Source organism: Pagrus pagrus, assembly GCF_965226575.1.
Source record: "Pagrus pagrus genome assembly, chromosome: 8".
Classification (NCBI taxonomy): Eukaryota; Metazoa; Chordata; class Actinopteri; order Spariformes; family Sparidae; genus Pagrus; species Pagrus pagrus.
In genome coordinates, this window is record NC_140192.1 from 6773544 (window position 1) to 6795281 (window position 21738).

Here is a 21738-nt window from a genome sequence, read left to right on the forward strand (position 1 = left end):
ATGTAGCTCACGCGGTCGACCAATAGCCGCTCTGAAAACCGCCTCGAGTCTGTTGACCCGGTTGAGCTACGCGGTTTCTGGCCAATCAGGGAGAAGCGAGGAAGCTACCATTCCGGAGGCGCGCAGGGCGGGCTGTGCGGTCGGTGAAGGCAAGTCTCACCTGTCAATCAAAGTAACGTGGGGCTCAGCGGGAGCGGTTGGAGGGGGGTTAAAAGATGTGCGCGTGCACGTACGCACATACACGTGGTCACGCACATGAACGCAAATACACAAACGAATCAGCCCCTCACACAAAAGCTGTGTTTCTTAGCTGCTGTGAACCTTCCTAACAAGTGTCACGGCAAATCAACACCAAATGTGTCCTCTTCTCTGTGTCTATGTAATAATACTATGCAGCGTGCAAAGTTATTTAGTAGGACTTGAACTTACTTTGTGTACCGCAGGAATCTAACAGTTTATGTTTTCACAAGCCGTGGAGATAGCTAAGGAATAGGAGTCCAGGGACAAACCCCAAACCACAACTTTTAAAGTCGTATTGTGAGGTCCTGTTACCAGTTACATCACTTCAAAACTGTTTATTGCTCCTAGTGTGAATAGTGTTTCCATGCAAAGAAAAAAAGGAAACTTGCCAGGGGAAATCCTGATTTGTAGTAGGCTCATAAAATTCACAAAACGGCGTGTTATCATCCAAGCACACAAAACCCAGACAGAAACAATTGACAGGAACAGGTCAACAGTGTTCATAGAAATACAAAGTAGAGGAGTAAAATATTTACTAACACAGAAAGGCTTGGACTAGCAATTACGCTACACTTACTTTACATTTTCTACATCTTTATACTTAGATTCTACTACATTCTGGGGGTAAATACTTTACTTTTACTCCATTATGTTTATGTAACTTTAGCTTTAGTTACAAGTTACCTTGCAGATTTCTTGTTGCATCAGAGAAAGTAGCGCATTTTTTAATTTATTTATTTTATTGACAATCAGTGCTGAATGCTGAATATCGGCAAGGCCAATTATCAGTAAGCCCACCATATACAATATACACATAGATATGTATAATTTACTTGTACTTGTACTTTTGATACTTAAGTACATTTACTTTGCAGATTGCATGATGCATCAGAGCCAGAGGAGTGCATTTTTACATTTTTACATTTTTTTTATTGAAGGTAATCAACTGGACCGATAATGGGTACACCCACAGTATACAGTTTATACACATGTAATTATAGTCATTAGTTACTTTAACTTGTACTTTTCATACTTAGTTCATTTATTATCACATACTTTAAGCCCTTTAAATCAAGAACTATTCACTCGGGTGACTTTCACTTTTACCAAAGTAATATTTGAGCACAACAGCTTTACTTTTACTCAAGTATGACTTTTGGGTACTTTTTACAACACTGCCTGAACAAACAGATAGTGAGTGATGTTGGTCAGTGGGTCAGCGAGGGGAACCCAAACTTCCTCTAAACTCAGCTCCAAATTCCTCCTTTCATAACAATCATGAATACTGTTGTTTGAGGCTACAAGATAAAAAGCTGACGTCGTCTATCATTCCTCCTTTGAATTGCTACTCAACACCACAACTGCAGCCAGCAAGCATCATGCAAGAATAATGACAAGTGAGTGACTCACTCCACTCCTCCCGGACTTGCTGTCACGTATTTAAATGTTTGTAAGACCTGACAAACCTGACCGGCTAATTCACTGATGAAATACTAAGTAACTGACTAACAGCAGATGTGATAAAGTGGCCACGTCAGGATTGGTGAGGTGGTTGAAACTGGCTCTTAAAGCAGGCTCAAGGTTCCCTGTGCTGCACTTATCCCATCTAAGCACCGCTCACTTCACATGGAAAGCCCTCTCAGCTCCACGCTGACCTGTGATTGGCTTGGGGGGCTCACCCCCTGGCCTTGTAACCTCTGACCTCTGCAGCGGCTGATCCAGTCCATATGAGAGACTCCTGACTGTGACCAGCCGTGACCTTTTTTCCTGGCTCTCACGAACACTCACACATAAACACACACACACAGGTGCAGTTCAGTGGGTGGTACTGTTAATCACAGCGGCGTGCATGGACAACTATTGTGTGCGTGCGTGTGTGTGTGTGTGTGTGTGTGTGTGTGTGTTACTGTGCATGTTTGATCCCATTTAGTCGTCTTTCTCTGTGTTTGTTAACACTTGTCTTGACCTTCTTCCCTGAGCTGAACCGATCAGATTGTCTTGTAATATAAGCTAATCACAATGTTTAGCTTTTTGCTGGATTTAACCTGTTAATTAAATACATAAAAGCAGAATCTGAGACAACGGCTACATGTTACATTACATTTCCCTGAGTTACAATACAAAGAGGTAATCATGAACATTCTTCGTACAATGCCAAGACTGTCTTCCCATCACTGACGCAGGGAAACATCTGCTGAGCAAAATCACTTTTGGATATTAGTAGTTCAGTTAGTCATATTTACTACACATCATCTGCATCCACCCAGGGAAGTTTTATCTTCGCCTGAGCACACGTCAGTCCTCAACTCACCTCAAAACTTCTTATCGCAACCAAGATCTTTAGACACAACATCACCAGACTGCAGTTTGTCACAGATCAAAGAGCAACGCGGTGTAACATCACATTTAACAGATAGTGTCACAGCTAGATACGTATGTGAATAAAGAAGTGGAAGCTGTTTAAACTGCTTTTTATGAGCAAAGCAAAAGTTTACTGTTGATGTGTTTTATCCACTTGAATTATTTTGCAATTTATATTAAGTATATGGTGATGCATTTAATTTTGAGGTTAACTATAAGCAAGTTACTCTCTCCCACACTGCCTGAAACGCCTGGTGTGGAGTCAAGCCTTTACTTCCGTAACTTAAGTATATATATTTATATATATAAATATATTATAAAATATATACGTCCATACCACAGTAATGGTTACCAGCTGTAGTGGCGTTATTTTTGATCACGCTACCTTGCTCGGCATGACCCGCCGTATTCTGCCTCTGATTGGCTACATCCTGCCGGTTAAGTAATGCGCATGTGCAACTCTCACCAAAGATTCAACAGAGGCGAGATGTCTCACTCCGTAGCTAAAACGGAGCGTTCAAGACACAGTGTGTAAAGGGGTACGGGAGCAATGCACCATATGAGAAAAAATAATGTGTTTTTTAAAAATTAAAGTATGTAAACGTATTCTACTAGGAGCCCCGAAAAAAGGTAGGAACCTGGAAATTAGCACAATATGACCTCTTTAATGCAGAGTTTTTATTCTCACCTTGAATGTGTATACATTAAATGTGTATACTAGATGTGTGATTTTTTTTTTTACAGGAGACAGAAAAAACAATTTGAAATGCATTACTTTAATGTAAAATACTGAATAATAATCACTTGAAAGCACATTGTGTTAATGTAGAAGTTCCCCATAACTTTATACGTAATAAGAGAATAAACACATAATTAGAGATGCAGCAATCGACCGGTCAGTGACCAGAATCGGCTGATCAGTGTCAGATATATTCACTATATACAGTTAATACTATGTTTTAACCTTTCACAATAAGAGTCCTGAATATACAAGGGGGAAGATTTACATATACTGAAAATACTTAGGGATAATTATTATTTGAGTGTACTGTACAGCTAAGTATAAAATACTTGTCTCTTTTGCTTAAAAAAGCGAAAAGCTCTTCAGTCTTATGTGGAAATGGGCTTTCATCAGTGTTACACTAAGATCAGTGTATTGTAAGGCAATGATGTGAAGTATGTTGAAAGGGTTTATTATTACTCAAATCAACAGCACGCTCTACAAAGGACCTTCACTTCAATGAATAGCAACATTACGTAGCTAAGAGCGCCATAAAAGTCTCCGCTTAAGGTCAGGTTGGCAGCACATTTTGTTAACGCAGACTGTCGCCTGTGCAGTGAGTACAATACGATTATGGGATTAAGATTTCAAGGTAACCATTAATGGCTTATGTAGTTAGAGAATACAGGCCCACTTAGGGAAGGTGTACCAGGAGGTCTCGGTAGGTAAATAAAGTGTGTGTTTCTCCGCTGTGTGTTTTATAAACTGGTCCGGTGATACTTTGTGTTCTGCTTTAGTGATCAGACAGCAACAGTCACCAGGCAAATGGATAATTGCACATGATCTCACTGGCCTCCTGATTTCCTTAACAAATAGCCCATCCCCTCATTCACTTCAAAAGTCTCTCACTCTTTTCTCTCCCTCTCTCTTTCTCCCCGTCATTTGTTTAGAGTGGTGAAGCACACAATTAGCCTCTGCTTTGGATGGGGTACAAGAACCTGCCATATAAGCCTCATTTGGTTTGCAAATGTCCCATTTCTTTCTGATTTTAGTGGCTAAAACAAATGGTTGAGCTTTGTTTATAAAAGAGGAGGGAGACAGAGTGGTGGAGGGAGAGGGAGAGGAGTGACATGAGGGAGAAGAGGCTATTTTAGCAGTGACCCGGTCATCTTGCCTGTAGAGGAGAGAAGAGGCTCTCCCAGATAATGACTGAACAAGCAGCTTTGTGTGGGACGACAAATGGAGTGATCCCACTCTCATCCCACTTACCACAAGAAGAGCGTTGGTGTGATGTGTGTCTGTGTGTGTGTCTGTGTGTGTGAGCTTATATGCAAACATGTGTGTTTTGTTGGGCTGTGCACTATTTGAATGTGTGTGTGTATGCGCATTTGGTTAGTTTGGTTAGTCTCGATGTGTGTGGTTGTGCCTGTGTGTGTTTGTGTGTGTGTGAGGAGAGGGTGTTAAAGAGTGTATTCATGGTCATGAGGTGGTGTGTGTGTCAACAGCAGATGATTTGCGTGAGGGTTCTGGCCGAGCTGTCCCATGGAGCTCTTTTGTTTTGTTTTGACTCTTCTGTTTTTAATGGACAACCAAGGACATCATTTGAATACCATCACCCCGCCTGTCTGCCTCTTTCTCTCTATTTTGGATGAGCGAGTCGAGGGCGCTGCTCGGTTTCCTCTTCGGGAGAATTTGAGTCACTTTGTGCCTAATCCCGTCTTCTTGGACTGAGATTCTGCGTGAGAGGAGGAGAAGAGGAGCAAGAGATTGAATACATATTTCAACAATGGCAGTCCTCAGGACGATGTAACGTCTGAGTGTGTGGCCTACTCAGGAAGGAGCGCACTTCACATTTCAATATTTGGCAGGATCTGCTTTCACCCAAAGATCACAACAATGTAGGGGACAGAGTCACTAATCTGTAGTGTCAACACAAACTGTTGCAAGTGAGGACTCATGATGCAAGCAGAGCAAGTGTTATTACTCTGCTTGCTTAATTTAGCTCTATCACAACTTTGCTTTCCTTGGGTCAAGCTCAGCAGTTATGTACTTTGACTCTTTTTAGTTTTCTTATGCTCAAATATACCTTGCATTACATATTTAATCAAATTTAAGTCCCCCTCTATAAAAAATTATGTTTTGCCAGCCCAGTCGCGAGGACAAAATGTTAACAGTTAATCTTTCTGCTATCATATCACGGTCCCATGACATGTTTATTACCTGACATGCATATCAGGAGTTGGAGGGAATGGTGGTGGAGTTACAACGAGGCTGCGGTTCAAATCTGCGTTCCAGCCTTTATAAGTGTGAAACCACAGGATAGTGCTGTCAAGGGGCCAATGTTCCAATATTTGTAAGCGTGACACCATTGAATATTTTTAAGGATACCTCAGGACAATTTCTAGCAGTGTTTGTGGTGACAAAACCTGATATTTGTGACCGGAAGTCATCTTTTCGGCAACTAAAACAGGTATTTTAAGCCAATTCATGATGTTTTTCTGACCCTAACCAAGTGGTTTTGTGCCGAAACCTAACCAGAGCGAAAGCACAGCGTTGTGACGAGAGAGATGTAAAGTTTTAACCTATCTGTAGTTTGCAGAAACATACTTGGCACTTTTACACTTCTGGGTTTTTGATTAGATGCGTGAAAACAAAGGTCTTTGAGTTATACAAGCTTAAGAGATTTTCATATTTGTTCTACGACATCAAATATATCAGTAACGGCCTGTCCTGACCATACAGGTAGACTATAAAAGCAGGTTATTATGACCCATATTTACATATCTTTTTGGGTAGCAACCTCTAGCAACTGTAGTAATCATCACAGTTGCAAATGAGGAAGTGAGGAGAAGTGGTATAAAGAGTGAAAAGTCGGTACAGGGAGGAAGTCAGGACGGACAGCTGGGTTAAACAGGCACAGTGTCGCGGTTAACAAGTGGCGAGATAAGAGTACAGAAGCTGTCACATCAAACGTCATCAGACTGAACGCAGACACTCATCTACTCACTCACTTTAGGTTCAAATGATTCAAACTTTCCAACTCGCAGATATACTAACTTCAAGGTCGGCCCACAAATAATACATCGCCCCTGTGGCACTCTATATACAACATACAGAAGTGTAATGTAACAATTGCATATTCATAGATTCTGGATTTCATTGAAGGACGACTAGAAGTCAAGTTAAGAATTTTAACAATAAAAACCTTATCAGTCACTAATTATTCAAAGAACAGTCTCTTCAATGTTTCATAGCTCGCCTGGAGGAGAGACTGGATGCTCCTTTTGTGAAGTAATGATCTTTATAAGTTAGCTGAATGTGACAGTAGCAGTGCGGCGACTATAAAGCTAACATTACTATTTTGCCACTTCAGGCTTATCAGATCATGTCATTCAAATTTTGTCCCGGATAAGTTCGGTGCTAACGTTCACTCAGTTCATATGCATAATAACAGCCAACCTGTTCTGTAGTCCGCCGTGAGCTTTGTCACGTATGTCATGTAGCCGTTTGGATTTTTTGACATACAATAAACCGTTCACCTCGTGAAAAAGCACCTTCAGTGGCTGTGAACTCACTGCAACCTTGTTGGATTTTTACTGTTCTGCCTACAGGTATGAGCGTACTAAATCCTCCCCTCCGTACTTTCAGTAAATCATTGCTGTCATATGTTCACAGAGTCTCTCATGCTCGCCGTTGGTCTACGGATGACATCATCCCCACGGTCTCTGGTTTCAAGCCTTCAGAGAGCGGTGTTGTGATTGCTGAGCAAAACTGAAGTATCACAGATGATGGAGATAACATATGTGAACACGGTTTCTTTCAGCGCGGCTATCAGTTTATTCATGCTAATACCTACACATACATCCTCATCAGAATGGAGGAAACACGTCTGTAAATGTGGGATAAAAACTGCACTGAAAGTAGATAGAATCTGGTTCTGATGGCTGTCAGAGATATTTCAGTCTTTCAGGTCTTGCGTCACCTTCATGATGATCACCATCTTGCTTTTGTTGTGCCGTACCTCCACTATTCTCACACTGCGGTACGAGTAACACTGGTGGTTGTGGAAAGCTTCCTTTAGTGGTACGCGGAAATGAAATACGTTAACTCAAAAACATACAGGTAATCAATTAGACTACTTGTACTGAAACGTAATTTAAAATAAGTTGGGTCTTTGGTATGCTGTCACGTTCATTCACGCCGTGCATGCATACGTTATCTATTAGTTATGAGCTAAACTAGAACTGTGATGACAACATGTAAAGCAGAGGTAAAATGAAAGGTTTAGAAACACTACAGTCGCGGCTCCAGGAGGACATTTCAAGCAGAAACTGAAGTCGAAGACGGTAAACCAAGCAGGAGTGCTAGTAGCTACTTTACAGCAACTGCTAACGTTAGCAGGAAACAGGTGAGTAGGCCTACGCTACTGTATTTTCCACTGTGCGACTATATCCGCTTCACGAACTGTGCTAACTCTACACTATACTTCTGCAGTTATCTCAGTGCTTTTTCATCCGTAACTTTGTTAAAGTACTTAACAGTTCGCTTTGTATATCTTGTTAATAGTTTACCATTCGTGGTTTTACCATTTTTGATCATTGAGATAACCACGTAGGTGTTTTTAACAAACGTATGATACGTACACGTTTTGTTCAGCAGGATAATCCTCACACATGAACACCACTCTTGTGATTTTCGAAGTGTAAGTTAAATCGCTAGAAGTAAAAGGCTGATGTTAGACTACCTTGCGGTCGCAACTTTGATGTTACCACCTCTAAACGTCTTACTACACAGTTACTAAAGATGTTTTCTATGATTTGATCAATCTACAAGTTGTGAAGTTAGAGTTAGTTTGCAACTAGAGTCCACCTGTAAAGACAAACTAGTAGAGATGATTTTTAATAGACGTCTCATTCAGCACCACCCTTTTTGAGACACATAAGCGCTTTATAATTCACTTGTGGGACAACGTATTTTAGGTTGTAGAACAAAATGTGTAAATATCAGCCTGTAGTATCGCAGACCTTATTTCAGGCATTTACCCCAAAAACCCATTTTAAAAAAAAACATTGATTTTGAGACGAAGGAACCAGAAGTGCAAAAAACTACAAACTACACCACTCTATGGTGTCGATCATTGCGGTGATAATTAACACCTAATATTTCTGATATATATTTTCTTAAAAAGTAGAAACACTGCTTCAGTTTATTCACAGCGAGTGCTGTTTCCTCATTATTAGCCGTGCTTTATCTCTGCACTGTTTGTTTTCATTCATCCCCGAGCTAATTTACCCTGAGTTTCCTCTCTTGATCCCTGAAGGAACGACTCTGCTAAAATGAATCAGCGTTTTGATTGTGTGTCATGTCTTTAATTCACTGTGTTTCCATGTAAAACAGGCTCTGGTGCTTTGGGGGACTATCTTATAGTTTGCAGGCTTGGCTGATAACAATCGCAGAAAGTGAGTCATTGATTCACATTTGCACTGGAAGTATTTTATATACAGTGACTTGTGCGCACAGACAAGATCTTATTTTCCAGGAAGTAGAAGGAATGTGCTTTAGATTTAAACGACATTATAGGGAAATAATCGATTATGTATGGCTGATTTATTACTAAATTTGTATGTTACATGCAGGGGATTTTTCCTTCATTGTGGGGTTTTCCTCTTATCTGTAGGGGGGAAAAATCCACTTATTCTATAGTTCCAGGGTGTCCCGGATCCAAGCTATGTGAAACAGGTTTTTGGCATTTGTTAAAGCCGCAGTATGGTGTTCATTCCCAGTTTGCAGAGTTCTTGTATAATTTATGACTGTGCATTAAACAGCCTAGCACCAGGCAGCCCATCATGTAAACAGATCAGGGCTTTTACAGGCAGCTTGCCGGCTGTTTAAACAGACGAAAGGAAAAGGGGAGAAGGAGGGAAATTAAAACCTAAATGGAAAACATGTGCGACTGTGTGCTGGTGTGTGTGTGTGTTTGGGTAGGTGTGTGTGTGGGGGGGGGGTTGCAACTAGACAATGTGGAAGTGACACAGTGTGAGGCGAGAACGCACACATTAAAACTTGCAAACACACATAAACGCACACACAGAGACATGCACGCAGATGCACACACACATAAACCTACGTACGTACCACAAAACCTCCAGTTTTATCAAGTCCAGCTGCGAGCCGAGCCGTATCAAAGGCAGCATGTGGAGCAGAGCTGCGGCGCTGCGGAGGAGATCAGGTCCAGATGGGTTTCAGTCTGTCAGACAGACCTGCTCGCCTCTGCTCTGTTTTATCCTGCTTTGTTACGTTATATATTGCACTGATTTTTTTTCTCTCCTGCCTCTCTGGCTTTGTTTTATTTCATGGCTTTCCTGTCTTAGTGAAGTCTAATAGGCGCGGCAGAGGTGACATGCAACAAAGGAGATGAGCCGGTTGCGAGCACACAATGTGGCTTGTGTATCTTGGCCTGGAGCCACCAGGACGTCCGTCTGTGTTTCTGATCGCAAAAACAACAAGCAGAAACGGGGTTAGATATCGTTGGGAGACTATAAAGGGTGCCGGACCGTGTGGATGTTTCTTTTAAGAGGGTTTGGCGGTTACTCCGAGTGTCCTTACATGTGTAGTGGCAGTCGGAGCCGTGATCTACTGCAGATGGTTGAGCAAAAAGGCCGGCTAATCAACACACACACTCAAGTTCAAAGAGTCGTGTGGGCAGAGCATGGATTATGTTATATATCACAGTGGATAAAACATAACAAATCACTTTAAACGCTGAGAAATTAATTTTAATGAACACGTCATGTAACTCTGTAGCCATTATACAGCCATTAGCACATCTGGTCACGTTTACGGTGCTTTATTCTGAAGAAAGGAAGAGACTCTGATGTTACCATTAGCATGAAACACTGTGAAAGCATGTCAGCGAAATGAACAAGTATGCTCTCCATTTGTAATGGTGACATAATTGTGCAGGAGTCAGTTTCTGGGTTTTCTCAGATGAAACAAGATTTTTCTGAAAAGTACGATTTGAAATGGATTTATGTCTTTATTTTCATTATGGTGCAAACTTGATGAAAGATGCTTCTTGTTCCTCATTTAAAAAAAAAAAAAAGAGGTTTGAATGAATGCCTGAGATGATGTGAGGTGTGTTTGCTTTGGATGTTGACTTCGACCTACATACATCTCCTCTCGCCACCTCAAATGTTGCATGACCAACAGCGGTCAAGACCGAAAACAGCCCCGAGTAAAAACTTGAGGCCGTGTTGACGGGAGTGTGTTTTTTTCAGACCTACTGAAGTTTGAAGCCCCTCGCTGAAGGCTGAATAAAGCTATGAAACAGGATCAGTAAAGTTATCACTGTGGCAGTTATTTTATCTGCTGTCACAACTGCCAGGTTGAGAAGAAATAACACGAAATATGTGCACATATTTGGCCAACATGCTGGGTGATGTTGCACTGGATTGCAGCAAAAGTTGGGTCACGTTCAACTTTTGAACTCCTGGTCTTTTTACCCAGTGCTGTTGTGTGTTTCAACACAGCCTCAGAGTAGCTAGAGTGATATAGATAAACACGTTTTACGAAGCTTAAGGGTTTTATTAAAGGTTTTCACACATTTTACTGAAAAACCTGAGGATTTTCTAAAAGTTACAGATTTATTTAAACTACTTTTTGCCTGGATTGTAAGTCCTTGATTTTGTGTTTCCTTCTACAAGAAGACTTCTGAATATTAAAGTAACCGAGGTTCTCTTTTGATGAGCACAGCACGCATAATGTAACATTTACAGAAAATAAAATGAAAAGTCAAGCAGCAAAACACCAGCTAGCCATCTACGTTTTATGGATTTTTGATTCGATTTTTACTTTTTTTTTTTTGTATTTCACACATTTTAGCACTGAAGAAACTCTTTGGTGAAAGAGAACGAGGTGGAATGAAAGAAGAGGAGAGCTCTGCTTTGTATATAGATCATATTCACATGCGTATGCTGCTGCGCTCCAGGTTTCAAGTCATATAAATGTGTTGAGTCTGGCAAGTTGTTATCATTTCACCACTTTCACCACTCCCAATTGATCGGGAACTGAAAAGATCTGGATTGACATCGGGCCATATTTCAAGGTAAAATAAAGTTTTTGATAACTCATTGGCATTCAGCCGCTTCCTAGCTGCCATTACCGTGTGGTTACATCCAGTGCGTTTCACTTCCAGGCAACAGATGTTTCCCAAGATGTGCTGTGAAAAATGTACACTTTTCCTCAAATACTAACGTTAGCTTGGAAGCGGTTGGATGCAAACGCTACGTGTTGTCTACAGAAGCTAAAAGGTTATCAGATATGGCGTGACGTCCCTCCAGATCTTCACTATCCATTGACTTTTCAGGTGCTGATCAATTAGGAAGTGGTCAAATGATAATTTCTCAGATTCCCCCTTCGTTGAAGACGTGGGAACACAGCACTACAACCTATACAACACAACAATCAGTCATACGTTTCTGTACTCTTCACCTAACATGCTCTATACTGCAGGAATTTCCAAATACCTTGTCTTTTGGGCCAAAATGTCCCGCCTGTGTGGCTCAGAGTGAAAGCTTTTAAGGCTTTAAATGTGATCATAATTAAAATATGTACATTCATTGTAGTGTTAAGTGCTTATAAGATAAAGTCCTCCACCTAGTGCCACCCCCCGTCGTGTAAGATCTTGAGAACATGTGAGATCAAAAGCCGAGGCTCTCCTTTTGTCTTGAACTGTTCTCCCGACTGCTTTGTAGGGTCTTACACATCTATGTTCGCTTAATGTTATTCCATATAGTATCTCATGATTTTACAGCAGCGAGGGATGTTCAAAGTCCAAAGCAGAGAGTCAAACTTTACACCGCCACGGGATTTTGATCTATCTTTTTGATGTGCGTGTTTGATCTGTCTATTCTTTTTGATGCACCCTCCTCTAGTTTTCCTCCCCACTTTAACAAGGATAAAACAGAAAGCAGAATTGTAGCTGCCAAGTCGCTCAGCCGCGAAAAACACGAAGTCTTTTATGTCGGGCGTCGAGTGAAAGATAAAGTTGATCTACTTCTGCGGCCTCTGAATTTGAGACACTATTGCCTGTTTAAATGCATTCTCTTTGTTGTTGTTGTGTGTGTGTATGTGTGTGTGTTGAGTGTGTACCCGCATGGCCCTGTGCATGCACTTGCACGTACATTTTATTATCTCTGCTGCTGCTGAGTGAGTCCTCCACATTTGTTTGTTTTGTTCACGCAAGGCCGCCCGCGTGTGGGTGCGTGTCAGGAAGGAGGTGTCAGGAGTGTATTCATGGTCATCAGGTGTGTGTTTTCTTACCGAGCGCTATCAGACAATTACGTGTGGATGCGAGCTATTCACGGATTTGGCCTTTGTGTGGAAAAAGGAACAAAGATGCCTCTCCAGATACACCAACACCCAGTTTGTTTAACAGCCATGCAAACAGGCTCGGGGGGAAATACCCACCACGAGTGATAATCAAAGGCTTGTTATGGTCATGGGAATGCAAATAGAAGTGCGTGCGTGCGCGTATGCGTGCGTGCGTGTGTGTGTGTTCAGGCTCTCCTCGGCTGTCGTGCTAATCCAAGAGACAGGCTTAGACACTGAGACTCTTGCGACCCTTTAAGTAAGCACTAATACTGTTAAACCACAACTGAGCTCTTACACACATTGAGAGAGCAGATAAAGATAGAAGAAGCTTCAGTGTGTGCGCTCTCCTCTCCCTCACACACACACACACATATACTGTATAAGCCTCTAATCAACCTCTTAGGAAAACTATGGCTTTTCAGTTGTGGCGGTGTTGGTTTTGATCATGTGTGTGCTTTTAAGGACCTCTACGTCAAACGGCCAGTCAGGTGGTGCAGTCAGGACAAACAGGGTTAAAGCCCTCATGACACAGGCATCCACCCTGCTTATAAGTCCTCGAGCCAGACACGGAATCCCTAAAGGTTACGTCAGGGATGTTGGACTTTCATTGGCACGTTATGAAATAGATTATCACACAGCAAATAATTTAGAAGACAATATAATTCCCCTGAAGGATCAAGAATATACTGTTATTAAATATAGAATAATAGATCCAGCTATTAACACCACATTAATTGATTGATTGATGGTCGCGTGTATAGGCTCTACGCAGAGCCTAAGACGTAACCTACACGAGTGGCCTACACCGTGGTGAGCATTTATACTTGTGCGTTGGTATGTCTGTGTTGTTGCCGGATTATAGCTGTTCGTTCTCATGGTTAAACATGCAGACCGCTTTGGCTCTTAGCTGATTCTCTGGGCTATGCAGAGACACTGCAACAGCTGAAGAGGGTGGTGTGTTTACTGGGGAAACTACAGAACAATCACAGTCGCTGCGGTCCACAACGGCTACGGCATAAGGCATGAATCTATGCAGAGGTTTCACAATCGACGACAACTGATAATACAGTAGGGCCTTGAAGGGTTGTCCACATCTACCCCATGTAACTTCATTAAAAACGAGGGGTAGAGGTAAAGATTAGAAGTGGGTTCAGTAGCCAAAGGTAAAGAAAAATGGGAGCACTGTGGGAGAGACACATGCAGGGGAAAACTGTGACATTAGAGAGATGAAGGAGGGATGGAGGGAGTGAGAGACGAGAAGATGAACTGATGGAGAGAGATGAAGGCTGTGGATGAGCGAGCAGACTAAGAAGATTTACTGAAACTGAGTTATTCAACACCGATGTGAAAGAGGCTTATGATTCCTGCATCGCTCCCACCTACACACACAACCACACACACACACACACCAAATGTATGTACACAATGACAGACACACACACACACACACATTTGCCTGTCTGTCATCATCTTACTGTCCTCATGACGACCTCAGCAACAGTGTGTGTGTGTGTGAATTGCAGTCTTTTGCATAACAGCCAATAGGATCAGTGTGAAGCAGACTGAACTAAGAACTGACCTCTGCACTCAATGTTAATCAGTCTAAGGGAGGGGGAGGCACACACACACACACACACACACACACACAAACACACACACACACATACACAGAAGTATGCTATAGCTGCTATGTCCAGTAATGTGCTACCACCAAAAATGTGTTGTTTATTGCCGTTTTTTAAAAGTATATATCCACAGCACGGCACCACAGTTTTTAAATATGTATGTATACTCACACTTGCGAGAAACAGCAGGCACCAAGGGTGTTTGTGTTCAGTTTTGCCTCTGACTAAAGTCAGAACTCACCAGAGACTCCAGATGTTTCCTGCTATCCTCCAGTGACAGAGAGTTACAGTACATTACAGTGGATTTCAGCATTTCCGTGGCTCATTGCTGCAGACTGCAGAGAAGCGTAAGTGAGGATGTTTCCACTTTCTAACCCCAAGGGTTTAAAATTATCTCGCTCTCCTCGCCTCCGGGTGTTTATTCCTCCAGAAGCTGCAGGCTCTGTCCATGACAGCTCCAGCAGCCGCCTACCACTTAACAGGGTTACTCTTTAATTCGAAACACTGACGTCTGTCACAACAAAGCTACATTATTTGTCTTTTATTTGCACGAAAAATTCTCCAAAAGGCCACAAACATGGCGGAGACAGCCTGCGACTAACTGTCACCTACAGCAGCCACGCCCTTAATAATGCATAACTTTAACTCTTAATATAATCTGAACAAGTGATTTATATATATATATAGTAGGCAAATTATAATGTTAGTTGTGTGAAGAGATGTGATGTGAATTTGACTGTTTTAATAGATCATGGTCATGTCTTGAGGCAATTTTTTTCGTCAGCGTCCCAGTAAAATGGTGGAAAAGCAGCACTTCTAAAATGACGTTTGCACATGTTAAGTATGTACTTTTTATGAAAGTAAAATTTGTAGGTAGAGGTTGACACAAGGGGCAAAGAGAGAAACAACAAGTCTTTAGACAACACTGGTCTGTCTTCAGTCATGGTTAAGAAAGACATACAGTACATATCCTCATTTTAAAAGAGCTCTGCACTCAGCACCACAACAAAGGGAAGGGATAAAACACCAAATACTCAGTGACGTAACGCCAAAGACAACACAGGAAATGAGCAAAGTGGGTGGATTTTCTTTCTTTTAAGTCTGGTCTTATGAGAGCACGTTATGCCACTGGTATCCACAAAGCATATAGAGGATGAGGTCTTTTCTTTCACCTTTCGTTAACCTTGCTAACCGCTTTACAGCCTCACAGATCAATGCTAAATCTATTAGAACGGATTAGCATTAAGGCGGTGTGTAATGGCTAGCCCTGTATCTGATGGGATCTCAGGTGTAAATACAGACTAGCGCTAATGTCACCACTGGCATTAGACCTGCTGTGGCTGCTTGCTAAAAGCCATTATAAAACCGAGGCAGCTTTAACAAGGTCAGCGGATGTGGGCCAATTAAGAAGCTTGGAGAGGGTCACATGACAAAAGCAGCAAGAGGAGTGAAACTGACCGATCATGTAGGTCAAAGTTCACACAGAAACACACATTTAAAAACAATATACCAGTGACTGAGGAGTGATTTTTCCTCCCTTAACACACTCCTTCTCCCGGCCTTCCTCCTCTCGCTCAGACAGGATATTGAGCCGTCGAGCTGTAAGACATAAAAGCTGCACACAAACCTTTTCTGAATTAGCAGCGTGTCTTTAATGTGGAGGAGCGAGCGAGATGGACGTGGAAGAACAGACGAGAAGGGAAGAAAAGAGATGAAGGGGAGAATTCAGCAGCTTTGTGGTTTTCGAATGGAAAACCACAGTCCAAATTTTCAGCCCCTTTTTTAACCAGAGCAGTTAACCGACAGCATATTTGTATTTACAGTAACAGCCACAGGGAGAGTTCGGAAAAGGAAAAAGAGGGTTTCTTTACGAGTTTACACATGCTGTACACATCCTGGGAGGATTCTGGTGAGTTAATCCAAGTCCATCAGATGGAGGTGGTCACAGAGCCTCATAAACAAGAACGTCCAGGCTCATTACCATTGAAATACTTTGACATTCCTTCTTCTTTTTTGAGTTAATTTCACTATCTGATGAATTACCGTGACATTTTGGACAGATTGGATGAATCCTATTGTCTTTCGTGATCCCGAACCCTTTCCACTGGCAGCAGCAGGTCAAAGTTTTCACTTATCCAGTGAAATATCTGTAAATACTTGGTACAGACATTCAAGGTTCTCAGAGGATGTATTGTATATACTTTAGTGATACCCTAACCTCTCCTTGAGCACCACCAGGTTTTGAATGAAATGTTTCAACAACTGCAGCTGTTGCCTTGACATTTGGTACCAACATTTACATCCCTGTAGAAATGAACTCTGGAAATACCTTAACTTTTGATTCAGTGCAATCATCAGGTCAAGAATTCACTTCGTCCAGAGAATTTGGTTTATGAAAATACCTGCAATCACATTTCTTCTTAGCCTCAACTATATTTTGTGTGTAGTGAATATTAGCAAATGTAAGCGTGCTAACAAGCTACAGTCAAATGGTGAGGGTGATAAAGATCAGTATGCTAGCACTGTCATTGTGAGTATGTTAGTTTGAATCACTACTAAGAGCACAACATGTCTAAATTTCCCTCGAGATCAATAAAAGGACTTTACAAGAGGACCTTCATCAGGTGATCTTCGTTGTCACGAAGTTAACTTACGGTCGCTGGTTTCACACGGGAGACGAACGCTGCAAGTTAAAGTTTTGTGTTTGATCCATCAATCCATCGTTTTGGCTTAAAATACCTGCTGATTTTGTGCCTCGTCATTAAAAGAAGCAATCGTGAAAATGGACATTTACTTTGGAGGTATTTTCAAAATGATTTTCACCTGAATTTTGTGTCTTCTCGCGTCTAAATGTAACACACCAGCACAAAATCGTCTTAACAGTCCCAATAAAAGAAGTCAAGGATTTTTCTCCCACTCCAGAGGATGTACAGTCTTAAAGTGACGAGCATCTCAAGTTTTGCCTGCGCGCAAAAAATTCCACTTCAAAAAACATCTGCTAAATGATATAATCTTCTCCTTTGTGTAAAGCTCCCGGAGGCGTGAAGTCATCAAGGGCAAATTTATCAAATGTTGAGCTCTTTCACACGACATAAATTAACTGACAAGCTGAAATTGTCAAATGGAGTGTGACCGAGGGATACAGAAAAGAGACTGTTGACACGCGGCGCTGTGAGGAGGACGGAGATTCAGTTAAAGCCCCTGAGGCAAAACGAACAATTTACTCCAGATAACTTTTAATTTTTCGATATAATTAATAATTAGTACCCATCAAATGTCTTTAAACTATTTTTGGATATCTTTTGACTTGTTAATAGATATCATCTGACAATATGCATGGCTGAATTGTATTAAATCTTACAATCCCTGTTGAAGGAATTCACATACTCGCACTTAATCCTGCTTCAGCAAACATCCCCCTGACCTGATGTTTACTGTGCGAGTTGTCATTTGAAAGCAGCATGAAAACACTTTGATGAAAAAAAACAAGGCGAAGCCTCGCAGAAAGTGGAGAAAGATTATTATGAATGCCTAACAGTGATTATTCACGCTGCGTTATCAGCATGACATTACAAGAACACAAAGTGTCTCGGTGTGTCTGCTGTTACTGATCAGTTTCTGATGACTTGGTATTTTCTGCCTCCAGTGATACTGTGAATACCCATTTCCAAGGTCGTGGAGGTAGGAAAGCATCAGATGCTACCACTTAACAAGCGCCGCCATTGTTCTCAGAAGCTGGAGGCAGAGTACAACTTTTAAACGGTGTGTCAAAACGGTCTGATTCGCTCGTAACTAAAAGTAGATGGCTGGATTTATTTTTCAACGCAGTAAAAGAGAGTCTGCTGAGGAAAGGCGAGGAGAGCTGAGGTGAATTTCACCCTGCATGCTGGGTGGAGCAGTGACAGTGTGTCGAGGAGCGACATCCAAACTGTCCAGTGCGACAAGAAACAGGTGAGATATATCTACCTTGAGATGTGATTTTAGATTTCAGATAAGTTGCTGTGTCAGTGCGATCAACGGACGGGAAGCCACAAGGGTCAAAACGACAAAATAAAATGTGTGTTTGTGTGTAAACATCAGGAGCTGTGTTGACACTTCTGCTCTTTGTTTTAATTACAATGACCGTTTCCTCACCTTAATCACAGGGTTATTACTGTAACCATGACAACCAAGCTCCTAACCCTTCCCTAGACCTGACCTGACCTTACTGTATAGTCTCTATTGATGACATTGTAAAATCAATTATTGTTCATGCATTTTATAAAAAAACATTTAGTTTACACAAATCCACCCTTTATTTCCAACAACTGTGACTGTTACCTAACATTTCCCCTTAGAGCCACATCAATCAGTACTTTGTATATCAACACAATCAATTGAGTCATTCATGTGATAACATACAGAGAATTAACAACAGAGGTTGGTCTGTCTGAAACTGTGCACAACACAAATGCACATGGCAACAACTTTTTTTGAGTCGAATTTAAAATACGTCTCTGAGCACGTGAACAAAGAATATTAATAAGCTAGCTGGATGGGTGGGTGGTTCAGGTGCTGGTTTGGAGCCAGTGCCCACTGTGGAACCAGTTCTTTGCGTTTCTAACCCACAGAAATGGCACCGGGCCAGGAAAACTGGTTCCAGAGAGGCACCGACACTTTGCTGGTCTAGAACAAAGAACCACTATTGTCTGTGGCTGGGGGCAGGGTTATCATGACCAAGGACCAACTAAAACCGCTTATGACCATCATTTTTAAAAACCAGAGCTAGTGTAGCCTGTTCTGTATTATCCACGGGAGAATAAACAAAATATTTCATATAATATTTTCACTAATCGTAGCAACGGTGGTCCGAGGATGCCAATGTTGGCATGCAAAGCGCCAGTCCTCACCTTTATTTGAATGCAGGTGGTGTGTTTGGCCTGCCACGGGGCAAACCTGGTTATTTATTTATTTATTTATTGAAAGTAAACTCTTTTTTTCATCTGTAGGACCAGCATGATAAATTACAAATCCTACTATGACCGGCAGATTAAAGACAGAACAGGACGAGTCATTTGCAGTGGTACCGATAGCGTGGCTAAACGTTAGCACCGGCATGAACACAACAGACATTTCTTTATTGAACATTATTTTTCACTTGTTTTCACTCATTTAGTCTCAAACTCACTCTAATGATATGAATCACATCCTGGATGTTTATTGTCAGTAATTGCTTTTTCAAACAATCAGCCGCAGGATCACATCACGTCACACAAACAGGACATGGAGCGACTCTCCCACACCCATACAACCCTGCGGTTAAGCGCAGCAACGCCTGATTCTGTCTGAACGCGGCTCCACAGTTGGGAATAAGCCTTTGTTGGTCAGAGTTACCGCTTGGAGAGTTAAGATGCCGGCAGAATGAGTGTCACAAGAAGGATAATAAAATGCATGTGAGCGAACATGCACGAGAGAAGCATATGTGTGTATCATACTTGTGCCCTGCTGCTGCTGCTTAATCAACCTCTGAAGCAGCAGCTGGAGCAGTAGCTGTACAGTGGTAAGCGTGTGTGTGTCTGTGTGTGTGTGTGTGTGTGTGTGTGTGTGTGTGTGTGTGTGTGTGTGTGTGTGTGAGAGACCGTTGCACTTGCGGTAGTTAAAAGGAGATTTTCCATGTTGAGAACAAAGCAGTACAGTGGCTGAGAGAACGGCAGCGAACACTGCTGACGCATTAAGTGGAGCTCTGGTGTGTGTGCATGTGTGTGTGTGGGTGTGTGTGTGTGTGTGTTAAACACTCCTGGGGGAATTAGGGCCTAATGAAAGTCAGACAGACTAAAGTCCCAGGCAGACTGTGAGGTAGCGTGACAACGTGCTAATGACTTTTGCTGCCCTGAAAACGCTGATTTTCTTTTTTTTGTTTAACTTTATCCTGAACTCACAGGAACACGAACGCTGTGTAGGAGTAGGAGAGAAGTAGCGAGGGCTAAAACCCACAATTCTCAGCCCAACAATCTGATAGCCGAGAGTACTTTAGAGGGGGGCTGGACGGTCGAGTGGTTAGCAATGATGCATGTGACACCGGTGGTGCTGAGTTTAAACACCCCATCAGTGAAATCGCTTTGCTCCGACCAGAAAACGGTTCAAGACGAGCGTTGTTTGCTCAGACAGCCGAACGTCCAAGTGTGACAGACATCAACATCCTAACACTGACAAACTGTGAGTTTAAAATGATAAGGTTTGAGAAGTTTCTGTGGAGTTTTGTGAATCAATATTTTGACATCCCAGCTGGCAGAACTGTTATGAAGTGAAATCTATCTTTCTGACTCGACAAGGCTCGCACCCCAGAAAAATGCTATCAAAGCACTTTTTCTTCCTTTTTTTCTCAGAGTGCTCTGAGATATTCTGTCTTAGAGGATGTTGGCACTCGTGTAACCTTCACATTGAAAATGTGGCTGAAAGGAAGATTTAGAAGTAGTTAGATTTAACTTTCACACTCGATTCACACAAGTTATTTATTGAATTTGGAAAAAAAAGAAGCTGAGTTTACATTTAGCAACTAAAGGCAAAGGTCTGAGGCTGCAAGAGGGGAAATTAGGCTTGCGTTTATTTGTATACGGCCAAAAACTACCTTGTGGCACCAAGTTCAGCCATCAGTCAACACCTGCAACATGTAATTCAAGGTAATTTTTTCTGCAGCTGGTCTGTTGATGAATTTGTGCTAAAAATCAACCTGCAGCCTGAAGAGGAGATGTTGATGACATTCAAACAAACAAGGTAAACGTTTGCAACCGGAGAACTTGATGACAGACGTACATTTAGTGCCTCGACATGAGCATCTGCGGCCCTAGTTTCTGTGACGTGTCCTGCACCGTTGGCACTAGTCGGCCTGTTTTTTGGCCGATTGAGCATGTCGAATGAGCAGCGGAGCCAGTCGGTGAGAGAAATCACTCTGATTGGCTTTTTCGAGGGAAAGCCTCTTGAGCCCGTCACTTTAGCGCCCATGATTTCACCCATTTAGTGAGGTTTCTTTCCTCTGATCTTCACTGGTGCCATTTGCACATGTTTTCGATTAGAAGTGGCTATATCAGCAAGAGTGGTGTCAGAAAACGCAGTCCCGATTCTTCCAGTTTCCCTCTTTGAAATCTGAATAAAGACTATTGCCACCCGGTGGTTTGGAGAGTTATTTCCCCTCACACAGGTGCAGAGTCCACAGTCTTTAAGGTGTGTTCAAGTGCAGCTTTTTGGGCCGAGACACAGGGGACGTACGGCAACACAAGTGTTGGCCTTCAAACAGTATCATGTGTAGTTAATTAATAATAACACTAAATAATAATAAATTAGACATTCTCAAGGCAGATATTTCTGTGTCAGCCAGCCGGGAGTAAGTCGGTCCTGATCTGCTCCTCACACCTCACTTTTTAATCCACCAGGTACACAAAA